A 20,061-nucleotide genomic window follows, 5' to 3' on the forward strand; every position below is an offset into this window, starting at 1 on the left:
GTATATCCTTTTAAGAAAAAGGCAAATGGCGATTTTTATGAAATTAAGTTCTATCTAAATTAGTTCTAGGCTTGTCAGGATTGCATGACCTTCAATTCAGTTCAGTTCGGGATATTATTTAATTTAGGCCCTGTGACTAAGCTATTTTATGTGGCTTATCTAAGAGCTGCTGAGATAAAGGAATTACATAAGTGCAATCTTTGATCCTACCGTAGGGCCCTGGTAATATTTCTCAGCATGCCAATAAACCTTCTTTCTCGTTCTCCTGCTCTCTTTTCTTCAGTGTTCATTACAGCTACAAGGTTGGGGACAGATCTTCTTTAACAACCTGAGGTCTCTCCCTTCTGAAGGAGACCTTCTCCAAGTCTTGGACGGGAAACTTCCACATATCCTTTTCCTGGGCTTCCATAATGCTGCCTTGACACCTGTGTCTCAAGTCATGTGTTAGCGCTCCCTGGGAATGACCGCGGTAGGGAGGAGCGGGGATGAATCAGAGCCTGCTTGTCGCTCTGTTGAGGTGGTTGTCCTGTGCTAGCTTAAGAAAGACCCTGTGCCTTGATGATGAGCATCCTAGGTATGTGAAGATGCTACCTGACCTAGGGTGAGAAATTCAAATACTTTATTACTAATGATTTTCATGATGACTAAAGAGTTTAGGCCAAAAATAATTAGGGTGAACAACAGAGCTGTCAACAAAGTTCCCAAATAATGAGAGCAATTAATGAATGGGCTCATTGTTCTTTTTGGCTCTAGGGCATTAAGCATTTCATTTTAAGTCATGATAAGTAGGAAAACGTTGTTCATTTATACCTTTATTTAATACTGCTATTTTAATTTTAATTTATTTTACTTTTAATTTAATATTACATCTTTTATCTTAATTTAAAATTAGATGATTGCCTCCCTGCCCCATTATAAACCTTATGAGCAAGTGTGTTTCTGGTGCTTTGTAACTTGCTCAGTTCACTCCCTATGATAGGCCCCATAATTAGGTTCTTAATAAATGTTTTGATGGTGTTAATGATGATAATGACAAGTTTTAGGTGTGCTAGCATTGCCTAAGAAGTGAGACTCTTGGATGCTTTCTGTGACTGCATTGCGTGGGGCCAGCCTGGCCACTTGTTCTCCTCATGGCCTTTTCCCCTTTTAGACCTAGAAGCATCAGAAAAGCCTTTCACCTTGTCTTATTAGCAAAGCCTGAAGGATGTCATGGGAAATGCTCCCCCAGAACTATTCCAGGCAGCAAGCTTTTCTTCCTACAGCTGTCCAGAGATTTCAGGGAAGCATATTGTTGCTCTACTGAGCCCATTTGTTAAAACCTGTATATTAAATGCGTCTCCTGTCACAATTAGCATCTCTTCCTTCTCCCCAAGAAAGACCAGATGCTTGAAAACCATTTCCCAGATCACAGAGCATTGGGTTCTGGAACCTTTTGGCCCCTTATGACTAAATTGTTCAGAGTCGTAAGCTGAGGAATGAACGTATCCTTCATTGTGCGAGATATATTTAGATGAGATATTTGTCAAGACTTGGTTTAATAAATTCTTCTCCTCTTTCCCCCTGAAGAAAAGATGCCAACACACCATCTTAAGTCCTGTCTGAAGCCATAGATGACCCTAGATGTTTTTGAAATAAATGGGTGGCTTAAGACCCACTAATTTCCCTGAATCTTCCAGTGATGCTGTTCCTTGAGACTTCTTATTATGGGATCTGGTCTTAAGCACCTGTCATAGGCTTCTCAGGGTCCATGCCCAAAAAGACTAATTCAGTGTCAGAGATGCGGATTTTTCAGAAGTCCCCATCTCTTGTTTTTTGGGGTTTTTTTTGCTGAGGAAGATTCACCCTGAGCTAACATCCACTGCCAATCTTCCTCTTTTTATATGTGAGCCACTGCCACAGTGTGGCCACTGACAGACCGAGTGGTGTAGGTCGATGCCCAGAAACCAAACCTGAGCTGCCAAAGCAGAGCAGGCCGAACTTCACATGTAGGCCACTGGGGTTGGCCCTCCCTTGTTTTATCTTTGTCTTTTAAGGGAAGGATTGGATTGGCTGTTCTCTATGTGGGCGCTTGAAATGTGAGGCCTCCCATTTGGTCTGCAGGTGGCTTCAGGGCCAGGGCCTGGTACGGAGGATAAGGCTGAATGTACTATTTAAGTCTTCATGCTGTGAGTCTGTGAGTTCTGCCACTTCACCTCTCAGTGTTTGGGAATCATGCCTGTGTCTGGGTCCTGGGTTGTCTTCCCAGCCTTGACAGATGGGTGACGCTCAGTGGTGGCTGTGGGGAGAATAGGGTGTGGTTGGGGTGGAGGTGGGAATGTTGCTTAAGAAAGACTAGCAAATGTTAGTGTGTCGACAAGTGGGAGGACTAGTGCTGGGATGTGGAGAAATTTGGCAGGACAGCCTCTTTCTACAGAAACTTTCTCAGAAATTACTCAAGAGAAATAAGTTGGCTCAGTGCTGCTGATTGATTATCTTTGGCTATAGTGCCCAAAGAATTTTGAAACTAAGAATAATAGGAAAGTGTAGACTCTATCAACTGTACTTGGAGTTGATATGTTGGGGTTGATTATTTCCCCCTCAAACTCTGACCAGGCAGAAGCCCTGATCAGTAAGTGAGTAGGTTAACAAGTTGTCACCACTGGTTTATATTTAATTGCCACCTTAGAAAGGTAACACCTTGAACTTTACTCTTGTAACTTCATTGTAGGCCTAAAAATGTAAAAGACCAACTATGGTTCTTCCTCTCCTCTGTGAATGGATGGTTTCCACTGAGATTTTGGTATGGTATAATATGGCTGCTGTCTGAGGCTACTTTTGGAGGATTTTGGAGTATCTTAGAAGTATATCTATCCAATTTCTTTATTTTACTGTAAAAGACATTACAACACTCCTGCCTTCTGCCAGTCCTTGGCTGAGTTGTGGGGTAATAATGTGGACACAGCCAGATCAGAGAGGGACACTGCTGTGCTCGGACTTACTCTCAGCTCCATTCTCCAGGACAGGGAAGACACTTCTGTTGGAGTGGCTCTCGTCTCATGCTCTTAGATGTGTGGTGAGAAAGGGAAGGCAGGATCTGGCCTGAAAGGACAAGAGTGGGGAGGTGGATGGAGAGCCTGCTGGATTGGGCCACTAGAAGAGAGCCATGGCCCAATTAAAGGGGCATGTGCCTACAGGGCAAACAGCATGTTTAAGCTGTTCTCTTTTGGGGCCTGAGTTGCTTTTGTCAAAAATACTCTCTTCTGTGCTTAGTCTGAACAGCAGAGATGAATACACATTACAGTTGTTGGAGGGATGTGGGCCTATTGCAGAATCACATTGAGTCTCTGTTATACTTGGTGTGGGAATTGGGTTCTGTAAGGTGGACAGCGAGAAGGAAGAGGTTCTGGGAAGCACTGGGCTAGCCCAGAGATCCCATGTCAGATGATCATAACAGCCTACAGTTGTTGCCCTTTTCAGTTTATAATAGTACATATAAAGTGAAATATATTGATTATTACATTATTTTCCTAATTTTCCATTTTCTGATTAAATTTCAAAACCTTGTTCTGATATCCATCTTATTAAGTAGGCAGAAGAGATCCTAAATTTTAAAAATATACTTACTTTAAAAATCTGTCCTTTGAAAGCAGTCTTGGTAAAATTCTACACTGCAATTTATTGACCTTATATTTTTTTCTTTTGATAGAATGACAGTTTTTGACGCTGTAATCCTGAGCTCAGAATCAAGTGAGGAGAGGCAGTGTTTATTTGTTTCTGTGCTTACTTTTCTACAGCATTTGCTAACTTGTTGCCAGCTGGGGAAATAAATTTCTCTAATTAAGGGAAACCCAAAGCAATGTTGATGTATCTCTAGGAATAATGGTTGCAAGTTCTATAAAAATGCCTCTCTACTTCTCACATGGTCAGTGGGGAAATGGCTCATGGAAAATGAGAAAATACCTGGGCATCTGGCTACAAATCTGAGTTCTTTGCTTTTGTGTGTATGGCTTGGCTCAGCTCTTTGGTCTTGGTAATAGGGTCATTATTTCTGTGTTAGATGGATTTCAGAATGTTATATGTTGTTTCAACTCAAGCTGTTCCCCAGGAAACACAACTATTTATCCTCTTTTTCTTGCCTAGACTGAAACCATGGTGCCATCTTTCTTCCAGGCAGAGCAGAGCCTCTCCAAATAAGACCTCCTTGATCTTTCAGAAATCTTTGAACTTTGCTCTTTTTTCTGTATGTGGGAATATACACAACTGTTTTTGCTTTCTATATATCTGTAGATTTAAATTTTCTACATTGAAACATATTGCTTTCTACTGGGAAAAAATTAAGATCGTTTAAGAAGAAACAAAAATATATCCTTTGCCTGCCTTTTTCTTTTGAGAATTGGGCACTGTGTCATGAAAATTAAGGGGCCTTGAGATAAGTATTAACTATTCTTAGGCAATATGAGCCAACCCAGTGCATAACTCATGAGCATAACCTGGAAGAAGCAGAAGGTTTTATCTACATATGAATGTGCACTGACTATCTGGAACACTAGAATATCAGAAAGGAAGTGTCTGGTAAATTGTATTTTAGAATTTTGGAAGGTAGCATGATATAATTTAAAGAGCATGGCCATGAATCAAACAGATTGCTGTTCAGATTCCAGATACCTGCCCTAGTCATTGGATAATTTTTGTGAGGAGTAAAAGAGATGTGTATGTGCAAAGTCTAGACAGTGGTAATTCTCAATAAGTTTCCTTCCTTTGTCCCTCTGTCTGTCCATTGCCTTGAAATTATGGGTGGAATTTAAGAGATATGAGATTGATTTAGTGGCTTGTCAAACTTCTCTTCTTTTGGAGAGAGGGACCCTTTCTAGGGCCCTTACCACAGGGTGAGTTATTATTTTTTTTAATGAACAAATTAATGCCAATGTTCCTGGCCATCGAGTTATAATATAATCAGAGATCTACCCTTACTTTCCTCCTCTCTTCCTAAGCATGTATTAGCCTGAATTAGGAGAAATTTCCAAGCAGAAGTCTTTCAAATTGTCTGCTAATATATGAGATTGTTAGCCATTAATCTCTAATATACTCAAGTTTCCTAAAAAATGGACCACATGACTATAGATGTTACAGAAAACAGTATGGAAGTTCCTCAAAAAGTTAAAAATAGAACTACCATATGATCCAGCAGCTCAACTTCTGGGTACCTATCTAAAGGAATTAAATCACCATCTCAAAGAGAGAGCTGCACTCTCATGCTCACTTCAACATTATTGCCAATAGCCAAGACATGGAAACAACAGAAGTGTCCATTCACAGATGAATGGATAGCGAAAACGTGATATTATATATATATATATGTATGTATATACAATATTCCCTTGTATATGGGATATACATATACAGTCATGCATCACATAATGACATTTTGGTCATTGACGGATGCCATATATGATCATGGTCCCGTAAGATTAGTACCATATAGCCTAGGTGTGTAGTAGGCTATACCATCTAGATTTGTGTAAGTACATTCTATCATGTCCACACAATGACAAAATCGCTTAGTGACACATTTTTAAGAATATATCCCCGTTGTTAAGTGACACATGACTGTATATTCCATATACAATGGAATATTATTCAGCCTTAAAAAAGAAGTAAATCCTGCCATTTGTGATGACATGGATGAACTCACATATGTTAAGTGAAATAAGTCAAACACAGAAAGAGGAATACTGCATGCACTCACTTATATGTGCAGTCTAAAACAGTTGAACTCATCAAACAGAGAGTAGAACAATGATGACAGGGTGCTGATGGGTGGAGGAAATGGAGAGATGTTGGTCGAAGGCACAAACTTTCAGTTATAGGATGAATATGTTCTGGAGACCTAGTGGTCAGGATGGTGACTATAGTTAATAACAATATCATGTATACTTGAAATTTGCTAAGAGAGTAGATCTTACATGTTCTTACCACACACACACACACACACACACACTCACAAAGGCAATTATGTTAAGGTAATGGTTATGTTAATTAGCTTGATTGTGATAATCATTTCACAGTGTATACGTGTATCAAATCATCATGTTGTAGACCTTATGTATATACAATTTTTATTGGTCAATCATGCTCCAATAAAGCTGGAGAAAAAAAAAAGAAATTGCAAAAGCTCAGAAGCTTTCAAGGTCATATTTACCATGTCTTCTCAGATTATTACAATCATGATACTTTTAAAACTCAATTGCAGAATAAAAGAGTTAACCAAAAAAAAAAAAAACACATGAAGGAGGAAAATAAGTGTCTGAGGCCAGACAGTACTCACCATTTTGGTGGCTCTTGCCTAGAAAGGCAATATAGTGACTTGAACAGAACATTTGTCCTTACCCCTGGAGATCTGAGCTCTGGTCCTAGTTCAGACATCAACTTCCTGTGTGACTTTGTTTAGTATCATCTGCCTCCTCCCTCAAAGGCTGGGTTAGAAAAAAAAAATAATCTCTGTGTTTTGTTATTGCATGTGCCACTCACTATAAATCACATAACCTAGAGTCTTACTTGTGCATGGCGAGATTTATGCAAAGATAGTCTTTTGCCTTTAGCAGTTATGATCTGGATCACTTCTGGGGATTTCAGATGAGTCGTTTATCACTCTACTTCCTTGTGAGCCGAGAAGATTAGTGGTTCTGGAGAAGTTTATGTGCATGCATTAATACTCTTGTTCTTAGCACACTCGTGTAATTCAGCTAATCTTTGTTCCGTTGATGTCCTGTGCAAAGTATGGGAAGTGCACTGTGGGAGATAGAAGTATGAGGCCAAGGCTCTACAATCGAGTTGAGAAATGTCAGAGACACACTGTCTTTGAGTGTGATATTGCTCATAAAATTATTGCATCTTGGTACCAAAAAGGGACCTTACAAACCATCTGACTCCCTGATTTACAGATGAGGAAAATTCAGAGAAAGAGAGACCTCGCTGTGGACTGGAGGGTAAGCAAGCTTAGTGGATTGTTGCGGGAAGAACTGGATCTTGAGCGACACATTTGCCTCAGTGCAGGGAAGGGGAAGGCCTTCTTGCTGTTGGGAGCCACTGTCTTTGGTTCTAGTTGGCCAAGTGGGTATCCATGGTCCACGTGGTTCACGTTAATTGTGTTGCAGAATCTTATTGCTGTGATTCCTACTATTATCCCTTATTACTGCTATCCTTTATTGCCTGTAAGAGCAAGACTCAAACATGAGTAAATACTGAAGTCTGCTATATAATTTCCTCACTACTGTTTGGGGATACACTGGCTGCTGTTGGGTCCTAATAGCTTGAGTAAAAGAGAAAGACAGAGGAGCTCTTTCATTCCATCTAACGAGATCCTTCCACCAAGTACAGAGCTTCTCTTGCCTCCTCTCTTCAGTGGGGCAGATTTCTCCAGAGTTTGAGTCCTTTTTGCAACATAGTTCTATGTCCCCTGACTGCATTAGCTGCATAACCTTTAAGGGTACACTTTTACCAGAAAATAAGGGGACACCAGGAAGAGGAGAGTTAACCATAGAAATGTTATAACTGTGTGATGCTGAGACATCCTGATGAAAATGCCTGATTCTGCCAGTCGTCACAGCAAAGGGAAATATTCTGATCACTGACTTTATTTTGGGGCCTTACCAGACACTGGTTTGTCTGAGAGTGCTGCAGTTTAATGACTTGCCTTCCTGTTCTCACTTTCCCCACTCAGCGGAACCGGTGTCGACATCAGAAGTTCTTTATTCTTCAGTAAGGCCCAAATGCCATTTCATCTGTTTTTCTCTACTCCTGTGTTTTTTCTTTTGCTCTGAAAGAAAAATTTTTTCTTTACAGTTAGTATTTGGCAAATTTGTATACTTTTATCTGTTCTTTTTAATCTCTCTTCGTCTCCGATTGGAATCTCAGCTAACCTCATCCTTCAAATCTCAGTTTAACTGACACTCTTTCAAGGGGGAGGCTGACCACCTCCACCTGGTTACATGCGTTTGCTGAATGCTCTCTTGCACCGTGAACTGCTTCTTTCCTACCTGTCTGCCATCCTTGCCAGACTGTAAGCTGGGCGAGGACCCAGTCTGTCTTAGGTACTGTTTTATCCCCAGTTCTTGGAAAGTATCTACATTAGGTATTCCATAGTTTGTTAAATTGAATTGAATTTTATTCTCTTTTTATCCCACTTTGTTTCTAATTCTTTGCAACTAATGGCAAGCTATAGAGAAGATATTTAAGCCAGGATTAGAATTCTTAGGGAGAAGAAGGAAATTAAATTGGATTTAGAAAATTATATCTTGGCATAAGATGTTTTAAATTTGGCAGATGACTCTCCTGGGCAATCAAGAGCTTGTGTGTGGACGCACAGGGCCACTTGCAGAAAGGTAATCACTTTCTTTTTCTAGAAATTTTGCCCAGCGCCCTGGCATTATGCACATTTTCTCAGCCTGCCTGGTAGAGATTCTTATACCATGAAGACAGGTCCAGAAGTGTCAGAGAAGGGGGGATGTTTCAAAGCTTACGTCAAAAGATTTGCCGGTGAGTAAGCTTGCTGAAGCTTACCGCTGTTGCCGTTCTCTTGGGCATTTCCGTTGACCCCGTACTGTTTCACTTTGCTGCTGCTTCTTAGGCTGCAGCGTCTATCTCCTTTGTTGATTCCATGTCCTTTTCCAGCCCTGTTGAGAGGGATGTACTCCAAGGCCCGGTGCTTCATCCTCTGTTGTTCTTAAGTCTTTTTTCTGGGGAGACGAATTCTGCTTTCAATCCTTCAACTCTAGTTCTGTGTAAAATCTACATATCCATCTCGGAACCCTGCTGGGGAGTTCCAGTTCTTGACTCTCTCTGCCTACTAGGTATCAAGGTGTCATCACTTGGGTGTCTGATTGCCACCTCAGACTAAGGAGGCCTCTATAACATAGCCTTGTCTTTTCTCCCAGAACGTTCTCACATGGCAGACATCAGATTTCTGCCGGTGGTGCTGCAATTCCAGCAGTTACCACTAGAGTCTTGGAGTCTTCCTACGCCTTCTGCCCTTCCTCTCTCGCCCCAATCCAGTAGTTTCCCAGATCCTGTTGGTTCTTCCTTGGTGGTGCATCTGGAATCTGTTCCTTCCTGTCACCTCATAACGCAGCCCCTCCTCTTTCCACGACAAGGCACTGCATTCTCTAGAGGACAGCAATACGTCCTGAATTCCTGCCATTCTTATGCCACGCAGCGTTTGCCACAGGCTTCCTTGTTTTCTTACTTACCTTTTATTTTAATGTCTCATTTCTGCAATTAGATGATTAGCTTCTTGAGGCCAAAGATGAGGAATTGAAGTTTCTCTTCGTGTCTCTAGCAGTTCACACAGAGCTGAGTAGCTGTTTGGTAGAGTTCCCTGCTGATGGTGACAGTGGACTGGAGGATTCCTCCTGGTCAGCCTTGTGTGGACTCTGTCCCTGTGACACCAGGACCTTAACTAGATACTGTGAAACACAAGGTTTCGAGGCAAAGGGATGGATTAGGTTAGCACAAGAAAGCAGTATTATGACTCCTTAGTGAAGAGAGGCATCTCTAAAATATGGAAAATTAGTGCTTTTTGGCTGTTTGAAAAAATTACTGCCATGTTCGATATAGTTCTTCATTGTTTAAAAATATTTTTTATATTCATTATCCAATGTTATCCTTCAACAGGTTTGCGGAGAAATATTATTATTGCTATTTTATAGAAGAGAAAACGGAAGCTTAGAAGTGTGGTTGACCAAAGCCATAGAGCCCAAAGGTGCCAGAACCACCTCTCCAGCCCTCATCTTCTGATTCTAGATTAAGAGTAGTTCAAGGTAAGGCATGTAGTTAGTTAAACACTAGGAAGATGCACTTTTTGATTTTGTCCTAAAGAAGTTTGCAGTCTAGTGAGAAATAGATGGGTAAACAAATTAACTCTTACTGCAAGGTTTGAATTAAGTAAGATGAATAAGGACACAAACAAAATGCTGGGGATGCATGAAGGTAGGAGTGATTAATTCGGTCTTTGTCCTAAACAACAGCTGCTCTGGGAAACTTTCCACCAGGGAGTGATTATGAGGTATGGATGAAAGCAGGTGTGGGTGTATGTAGAAAATAGAATGGCCAGGAGGAGAAAGACATTGCCATTTCCAGTGTGTTCTTTGGCTGAAGGAGATAAGGAGTGGTGATGGCTGGAGGGTGCATGGTGACCACATCTGGGTGGTGTGACATTTTAGGCAGGATAGGAAGGTCCATAAACCTGTCTGCCAGGATAGCTTAATTGATTTCACTTAGCTCCCAGCATAGCCCAGCACTTTTGTGGGCGTCTACAGTTCTGATGACATTGCAGGTTGAATGTGATAAGACTGAGCCTGTCTCTTTGCAAAATCAAGAATCTGAAAAGATGGTGTGATGCAGTCAGCCTACTAGGTTTGCTCTGATGTCCCCTGCTTATTGCCAGACTTTCTTCATTTTTCCAGATCCACAAATTGTTTTCTTCCCACTCCATCTGTTTATTTTTATTTTTCAACCTCTATGAAACTTCTTAAGTTTTTTATTTAGCTAGATGCCTATTCCAGAGCCTACATTATGGCAGGCTCTTATGGATTTTGGAATAAATTTATTCCATATGTTTCTAATTCATTTACACTTAACTCATCAAAATGCCCCTCCCCCTTTTAATAAGGTAGTTAATGGCTGAGACTTTGTATCAGCCTTTGAGTTGGCCTCTTAAAACATTTTCTCTTTTCTTTAGCCATACAGAGCAATAAGCTGTAAAGGTTGGATCTATTTCATTAACTCTTGCTGGGCTAGAAACTTAGTGTATCACAAAGTTAAAAGGCCGCTCAGAGCCTCTTTCTAGTTCCTTTCCTCCCTCTGTGCCCTTCTTTTGCATGCTTACAGATTATCCATATAGACAAAGGATTACTGAACTTTCATGTCTGGTTACCACCTGCCCTCAACTCAGTCCTTCCTTAGCCCACTTTCAGCATAACACAGGGTGAAGTCATTTTAACCACCTCATGTCTGTTTTCCCTGCGGTTTTAGAAGTTGACTTTGGTCCTGTCTTGTGTCTCGCCAGCTTCATTGTTCTTTGCCTATGACTGACCTGGGAAAGGGCTAGGCTTCGGGACTCTTAAGCTGTTTTGTGAATTTTTTATACAGTTCTGCAAATCCAAAGTAGTTATTTCTGGAGTCTTGATAGTTTTAGAGGGATGTCTGGCCAGCTTAGCTGTTTCACTGATTTCCTTTAGCTCTCTTGTTGCTGTCAGTCTCAGTACATAGCTGAAGGCATTTGAAAACCTCCATTTGGCACACAGAAACTGTTAGACTTTGGGTTCACTGAACCTTGCTTTGCATATGAACGCACATATAGTAAGAAGATATACATGCCTAGTTCACAAGTAGGTCTGCTTTCTTGATAAGAAAATTCACACATTTTAATTTGGCTCACTCACAGAGAAGAGCATCAAGCAACTAAAGTGAAAGGAGGAAAGGAAGGGGACTAATAGCAGTTAAATGCCCACTGGACACTTCACGTATGTTAATACATTTAATCCTCACAATGATCTGTAAGGGAGAACTGTTATTAGCCTGACTTTATGGAAGAGGAAATTGAAATTAAGAAAGTTGTGGTAAGCTGCTCAAGGTCACTCCACAAGTCAACGGTAAAGGTCCTATTCTTTCCACTACCCAAAATTACCAGCCAATTTGTAGGAATGTGAGCCTATGGGAATAATTCGGTGTGGGTGGTTTTATGATATTTCCCAGGAAATTCAGCCAGAGCTACCCAGTTGTTCCACTGAGTCTCTCTTTCAGGTTAGCTGGACACGTCTGTATTCATGTCTTTGTGTGTGGTGCTCGTGTCCCTCTGAAGCTTTCTGCGGATATATGGGTCACACATTCCTGGAACGTAAATCAGTCAGGCAGGCAGCTTAGAGATTCTTATCCACTCAGACCTTTGGCCCTTGCTTGTGTCAACCGGAAATGTGGCTGTGGAGAGTCAATTTGGGGACTGGTACGTTGGAGGAATGGAAGAGAAGCCCACAGATGTGTAGGAGCAAAGACTGTCCTTTGAGGGTTCTGCGCTTAAGTTTCTGGTACAGCTGGAGCTGGAGGGGACTGGCTTCTGCCATGAAGGAGGACTTACATTGAGAGATGTGCCTGGAATCAGCAACCCTGGACCATGCCCGTGCTTGGCCCAAGCATGTTCACATGCATGAGCCTACAGACAGTTTTCAGAATCAGTGTGGTGGAAAAATACTCTGTTTAGCCTGCAAATGTTCCATATCTCCCCAAGCTCTCTGGGATGTCCCTCCATATCAGCCTACCCCTCATGTACTCAGATTTTCCAATTCAAAAACAGATTCTCAAAGTGGCCAAACATTTGGCAGGGAACTATTTCTAAGTATACAATACGCACAGTTATGTGATATCCATCCTACAGCAAAACATTGGTTTGGGGGATAGGCTGAAGAGAAACAACTATTAGAAAATGCATTCATTATGGTCATGTTTATACTTCTTTTATCAATTAAAGTCTGTTTGTTTAAACAATGTCTTTGGTTTATTGCAGTCATTACTCCCTCTCAGTAGCAGATAATGTGCTTGAATTTCACAAGTGTATGTAAATGATCCAGGGTACAGGCCAGCTGTCTTCAGTCAACATTTTCACATAGTGATAATTCTCAGGAAAAGAGAAAGACATACTTAATACATAGTGTTATACATTATCTGCCTTCTCAGTAACCAAAGTGCTCCCTAATGTATGTGCTAATTTATGTTTTCCCCTATTTCCCCTATTTTTAAAACCTTAATTTGATTTTTAGCCAAAATATAAATATTTGGCTAGACTATCTCACGTTACTTTTGTGAAATTATGAAATGGTTGTGTGCAAGTGCTTTGTGAAATTAAAGCTCTGGGCCAATGTTATTTTGTTGAAAATCAGGTCATATATTAAAACAAGAAAAGACAGCAAGCAGCTGGCTAAAGTATATTTTGTCTCACTTCTCTGCTCCCCGTTGTGTTGCCTTTGCAGCACACACATTACCCGCCCTGGCTCCTATTCCACCTGTGCTTGTTCCTTCCCAACCAGAGACACGCATCAAATACCAAAAACTCAACACAGTGCTTCGCTGAAATTATGTTTATTTATCATGGTGATCCTCCTGACACCACCAACATTTATCAGCATCACAGTGGCCTTGCGTGTGAGCTTCCAACACGAGAAGGTGCCCTCAGCCAGCAGTGGAGAGTGCAGTTTGTCACCAGAACACTGGAGCAGGATTCCTGAACTATAGACTTCGGTGACTGGGATGCTGCCTTAAATCACTACCATTTTTCAGAAGTTTTTTGTTTTTGTTTTTGTTTTTGTTTTAAATGAAGGTTTTCATTAGGTTTAAGCTTTATGGAACCAAGTTGCATAAATCTCCAACAGCCATTTTTAAATAACAGCAATTGCTTTCAACCTACCAGAGGACAGAATCATCAAAAAAAAATCTCATCTTTCCCTAAATTACTCTATAAGGTTCGTATAATTCTAATAAACTTTCAGTGGGATTTGATTTTTAGAGACTAACAGGTTGATTCTAAAATTCAACTGGAAAAATAAATTAGTGATACTAGCCAAGAAAATTTTGTAAAAAGAATAAAGAGAGATTTGTTCTACTAGATAATAAACTCCCTAAAAAGCCCAATAATTACAGTGGAATGGTCCTGTAATAGGATCATATATTAGTTCAGTGGAACAGAACAGAGTGCAGAAACAGACACAGGTATACATAATATAACCCAACTATTTCTAGGGCTCCATATGGCTCAGTGTATGTATAGAATTATATTCAAAGACAACAAAGAAAATCTGACTACAGAAACCTTGAACATGAAGATCTTTAGTTTTTCTTAAAGAAGTCTATTCTTGGATTTTACATGGTATACCCCCTAACATGTTTTTCAGAAATCCTCTCTAAAGAGCCTTCACTCTCCCCGAAGTTGCAGGCTCATGGCAGCCTCTGAAAATCTGCCCTCTCCCTGATCGGCATGGTTCCCCAACTCTCAGCCCCTACTCCCCCCGCACACCCACTGCCTTCACGTAGCAGCGCACTGTTGTTCCATACTTGTGACCACCTCCACAGAGGGCGGCCCTCGGGGGGGCACTTCTTTGCTTGGCTTCTTTTCTAGAGAGCAGGGGATTCTCAGAATACTGGTGACCAAAATTGCCCAGCCAACTCCCAGAATTCTAATGAACAACAAATCCCAACTTCACTTCTTTGGGAACTTAAAGTATCTTAAAGCTGGCATTTTAAGTCACTGGACTAGTCAGTATATGGTTTGGGGATTTTTGGCTATCCATTTAGAAAAAATAAAGAGACATATTTATATTTTACAAAATGAACATTTTGTAACTGTGTATGTATCAATAGATTAGCACACATCTTACTAGATTTGGAACATATGTATGTTTGTATAGACATAGGAATAATTGTGGGAGTTTGTCTCTAAGATTTGGGGTTGAAAGCTGTGAGGGGAGACCTCTACTTTATGGACTTCTGAACTGTTTTAAATTTCTTTTATAAGAAATTGTGTTACTTTGGTAATAAAAACAAAATAGCAGTTAAAATTTTTATTGACAAAAAATTTATTTGTAATTTATATTCAGTACAAATTCACTATTGTAGTGTTTGGTTATGAGTTTTGACAAATGCATAAAGTTGTGAAAACACTACCACAGTCAAGATAGAAAACTGTCCCATTATCACTGCCCCGATTTCCTTGTGTCAGCCCTTTGTAGTCAAATTCTTCCCCTCCCCTTCACCTCTGACACCACTGATCTGCTCTCCATCCCTAGTTTTGCCTTTTCCAGAATGTCATATAAATGGAATTATACGGCCTTTGGAGTCTGGCTTCTTTGACTTACCATAATGCATTCAAGACTCATCCATGAGGTAGCATGTATCAATAGTTTGCTCCTTTTTTATTCCTGAATAGTATTCCGTTGTGTGTATGTACCACAGTTTACTTATCTTTCCCCAGTTGAAGGATATTTGGATTGTTTCCAGTTTTTGGTAATTACTAATAGTACCACTATAAACATTTGCATATAGGTTTCTATGTTTTCTTTTCACTTGGATTAATACCTAGAGGAGGGAGATTGTGGGGTTATATGGTATCTGTATGTTTAACTTTACCAGAAACTGCCAAACTGCTTTCCACAGAGGCTGTCCCCTTTCGCGTGCCCACCAGCAGTGTATGCGGGTTCCAGTTGCCCTGCCTCCTCGTCAGCACTCAGTATTGTCAGCTTATAAAAAATTTCAGACCATTCTAACGGATGTGTAGTGGTGTATCTCATTGTAGTTTTAATTTACATTTCTCTAATGACTGATCATGTTAAGCATCTTTTTCATGTGATATCTTTTTTGGTGAAGTGTCTGTTCAGAACTTTTGCTCAATTTTTTTTTTAAAAGACTTTATTTTTCCTTTTTCTCCCGAAAGCCCCCCAGTACATAGTTGTGCATTTTTAGTTGTGGGTCCTTCTAGTTGTGGCATGTGGGATGCCTCCTCAGCATGGCTTGATGAGCGGTGCCATGTCCGTGCTGAAGCAGAGCACGCGAACTTAACCATTCAGCTACGGGGCCAGCCCCCTTGCTCATTTTTTATTGTTATTTTTTAATTGTTGAACATTGAGAGTTCTTTATGTATTCTGGATACAAATCATTTGTCTGGTGTGCAATTTGCAAATATTTTCTTCCATCCTGTAGCTTATCTTTTCATTTTCTTAAAAGTATCTTTTTTTTTAAAGATTGGCACCTGAGCTAACATCTGTTGCCAGTCTTCTTTCTTCTTCTCCTTCTTCTTCTCCCCAAAGCCCCCCAGTACACAGTTGTATAGTCTAGTTGTAGGTCCCTCTGGCTGTGCTATGTGGGACACTGCCTCAGCATGGCACAATGAGCGGTGCCATGTCCACGCCCAGGATCCAAACTGGTGAAACCCTGAAGCAGAGTGCGTGACCTTTACCACTCGGCCATGGGGCCAGCCCCTTAAAAGTATCTTTTGCAGAGCAAAAGTTGTTAATTTTGATGAAGACCTGTTTTTCACCTCGTTCTTTTATGTGTCATGCTTTTGGTGTCATAGCTAAGAATTCTCTGCCTAACCCAAAGATTTTCTCCTGTGTTTTCTTTAAAAATTCATAGGTTATGTTTACATTTGGATCTATGATCCATTTTGACTTGATTTTTTAAATAAGTTTATGAGGCATAGGTCAGGTTCTTCTCTCTTTTTTTTTTTGGCATATGGCCAGCCAGTTGTTCAAGCACCACTTATTAAAAAGGCTACCTTTCTCCATATTGAACAGTTTTTATTTTAAAAGAAAGAATATGATTCTATCTAGCATGAGCACTCAAACATCTTCTATCACAAAGGGAGAAAATTCCTTAGACCCTTTGGTTCAGAGGTGATTGAGAGAGAGTCCCCTCTGCTCGGGAGAACACCCACAGTGTTTGTCTTACTAGCAGCATCATAAAACCAAACATATTTGATATTGCATTGCTGGGATTTCTGGGTTGCCCAGTTTTTTTAAGAAGAATTTTTAACTATTCACGAGTTCAAGGGTCAATAAATCATAATTCTTTTCTGAAAATTTGAACATATATTAAAACTTTAGAATGAGAGCAAAACTTAAAGCTTATTTAGTCCAACTCTTACTTTTTAAATTACAAAAATGATACATGCTTGTAGTAAAACGTTAAGTACCACGGAAGCTTTGTCTAGGTGTTGGGCTGCCGTGGGAGAGTGGTTTCCTCTCCTTCCCCATCCCATCCCCTCTTCCCCATCCTCTCGGCTTCCCCTCCTCTTTATGACTGTAGATGTCAGTGTGCCCCAGGGCTCAGTCCTTGGATCTGTTTCTTTCTTTATTCCACTCACTCTCTGGGTGACCTCTTGCAATCCTGTAGTCTAAAGCCGCATGTACTTCCATGAGTCAAGGTTGTGTCTCCAACCCAACCTCATCTTGAACTCCAGACTGGTCTATCCCATACCTCTTCAACACATCCACCATGTCTGAACAGAAATCTTGGTTTTCCCACCTAATCTTGCTCTGCGCCCAGTCTTTCCCATTGTAGTAAATGACATTGTCATTCCTCTACTTGCTAAGGCCCCAAACCCAGGCATCACATGGCAGCTCTCTTTCTCTCAGACCCGACATCCAGTCCTTTACAAGTTCTTTGAACCCTAGGTGTAAAGTCCGCCCCAACCCCTGACCACCTCTCGCTCCTGCGGCTGCTGCCTCTCTGCCCCTGTGCCATGGTTGCCTCTGGTCTAGAATATTGCCTTACTTCCTGACTTATTTCTCTGCTTCCATGCACGTCCTGCAGTCTGCCCTCCACACAGTCACCATAGGGATTTTAAAGACATAGGTCAGATCATATCCTTCCCCAGCTCGAGTCTGGTCAGGGGTTTTATCACATTCTGAATAAAATCCAAGTTATTTGCTTTGGCCTCCGAGACCCCCTATGATCTGACTGCAGCAGAGTGTGACTCCCCCCTGCTCACCCTGCCTCTTTGCTATTCTTTGAGCACAAGCTCATTCCCACTTTAGGGCTTTGCATGAGCTGGTTCTCTGCCTGGGGTGCTCTTCCTTTCTCCTCTCAAAGCTTTCCTCTCCATTGAGTCACTTCCCTGCTGAAGCATCGCCCTTTCTGTAGAGGCCTTCCCTTGACTCCCCTGTCTGAATACCTGCCCTCCTCCTTACCTGCCCCGTCTTCACAATCTGCTATATTTCTCTTCATAGAATTTAGCACTACCTGACATCATATATTTATTTGCTTATTTGTTTGCAGTCTGCCTCCCTGACTGAAATGTAAGCTCCATGAAGGTGGGACTTCATATTATTCAGTCCTGTATTCCCAGCTTCTGGAGCAGAGTACAGCCCATAGTAGATGCTCAATAAACATTTATAGCAAGGTTGAACACAGGATTAGATTAATACATGTAGGTTCCTTTTCACGCCCACTCCTCCAGAGGTAATCACTTAATAGCTTGGTGACTAACTTCCTGGACTTCTTTTTGAAATGCGTTTATAAATGCAGACACACATATTTTTTTATGATAGTGCAAATTGTTCTATACCTTAATTTTCTCTCAGTAATACATTTTAGATATTTTTCATGTTAATTTATATGTCGTTTGTCTATTAGTTTATGTAGAGAGTTCTCACTAGCAGTTACACTGTAGTCTATCCTATAGATGAACCACAGTTTATTTAACCCTTTTCCTATGATAGGTATATGGATTATTTCCTGTTTTTCATTATTATAAACAAATCTGCAGTGAATATGCTTATACATATATCTTTGTGCACATAGGCAAATGGGTCTCGAATTGTGGAATTGCTGGTCAATAATTTCATAGATACTGCTTAGTTTGTCCTTCAAAAAGATTATGCTGTCTTACACTCTCACCAATGATATATGAGTACCCATTTCCTCATCTCCTTGCCAACACTAGATGTTACCACACTTCCAAAATATTATTCAATGTTAGGCAAAAGAATATTTGACTCTCTTTCAAAAGAGAAAGCTCAAACTCTGGTGATTAAAAGCCTTACTTATGGGTAGGTAACTGGTCACTTCCTATATTGATAAGTGTCTTGGTTTCTAGAGTATAAGTTAGCCTGCTGACTAAAGAAAGACTTTTTTTTTTTTAAAGAAATGGCAGAATTAAAGGAGTAAAGCAACGTGAAATGAGAAATATCTTATGCCTGTATGAGAAGCTTTCAGATACTTTTTTTCAAGAAGTAGCATTTCATAATGTCTGCTGGGGGAGCCAGAACCACTGGCCCAGGTGTCCTAAGTTTTCTTGCTATAAAATATCATTCCCAGATCTTTTTTTTTTTTTTTTTTCATAAAAAGAATCCACAACACAAAACCTCAAGCATTAGCATTGGCTGGAGAGTTCATGGAAGTCATAGCACTTGGTGATTTATTATTTAGCAACTTTGTGGTTTCTACTGGGCTTTTCTAGAAGTATAGTCAAAGAACGAGAGAAGTTACCTGTTCTAATTAATAACTATGACAGAAGTATGGGACTGAATAAGAGGAGAAATGCCAACCCAGAGGAGAGAGCTAGAACACAAGTAGCACCTGGGGCTTCTCTGATGTTGGTCAGTTCTCACCGAGAACCGGTGTGAGTGCTGGTTGCCTCGCCCTTGTAGTGAGCTGTCAGGGCTGGACTGAGTCCCAGAGGGCAGCCCTTGAGTCTTCTCTCTTTCCATCCGATATCAAGATGGGTTTGGGATGAGAGGTACTTTTGTGGCCTCAGTATTTTAGAGTTTGAAGGATTCTTCAAAATTATCTATTTTACTCACTATATGAATGACAAAACTGAGGCCCAGAGAGAGAAAATGATTTCATAGATGATGATCATGACATTTTAAACCTGATACTATTGAATAATGAAAGGGAAGAGCTCTTTTATTTGAACTTTAAAGACATAACAGATTCTCAGACAGAAAAGTACTCTTGCTTTGAAATTCTTCAAGCAGGAGTGGCACGTAACTAGTGTGTATGCCACCATACCCCTTTCCCTTCTGCGTGCCGTGGCAGACATTGTTAATCTACCACAGCTCTCTTTCCTCAGCCAGGCTCTGGCCCAGCCTCAGATTCCTCTTTAACAGAGTGCTGGAGCAGCTAGTCATACTGGATCTGAGTTTTCATGTGGGTTAAAATCTTTTTGCCCCCTCTTCTACATGATGTATTCATGTGGCTCATGATGTGAGAAGAGCCCTGGGCTTCAAGCCGGAAGAACTTCCTCGGACTCCTGAATCTGCTTGCTCCTAGTCTGTGATCTTAGGCAAGTCCCTTAACCGTCCTGGGACTGTTTCCTTGTCTCTGGCATGAGGGTGCTGAATTAAATAACCTTTAAGCATCCTTCCAGTTCTGAAAAATGTTATGATTTCAAGGTCTATAGACTTCTCAGGAAGAATTTATAGTTGCAACCATGTATTTTTATGAAGATCATAGGTGGTTCTGAGGCACTTTGTATATTACAAATCTATTTTGGATTTCTTATGTGTTACTAGCTTTATCTGACTACCTCTTTTTATCTGA

The 20,061-nt window shown here is 40.6% G+C and overlaps 1 protein-coding gene across 1 annotated transcript in view; it reads left to right on the forward strand.

Moving 5' to 3' along the window:
• BARX2 (BARX homeobox 2) overlaps window positions 1-20,061 on the forward strand; it is a 69,175-nt gene that overhangs the window by 33,082 nt on the left and 16,032 nt on the right. The gene's annotated exons all lie outside the window — the stretch shown is intronic.

Source organism: Equus przewalskii, chromosome 6 (assembly GCF_037783145.1).
Source record: "Equus przewalskii isolate Varuska chromosome 6, EquPr2, whole genome shotgun sequence".
Classification (NCBI taxonomy): Eukaryota; Metazoa; Chordata; class Mammalia; order Perissodactyla; family Equidae; genus Equus; species Equus przewalskii.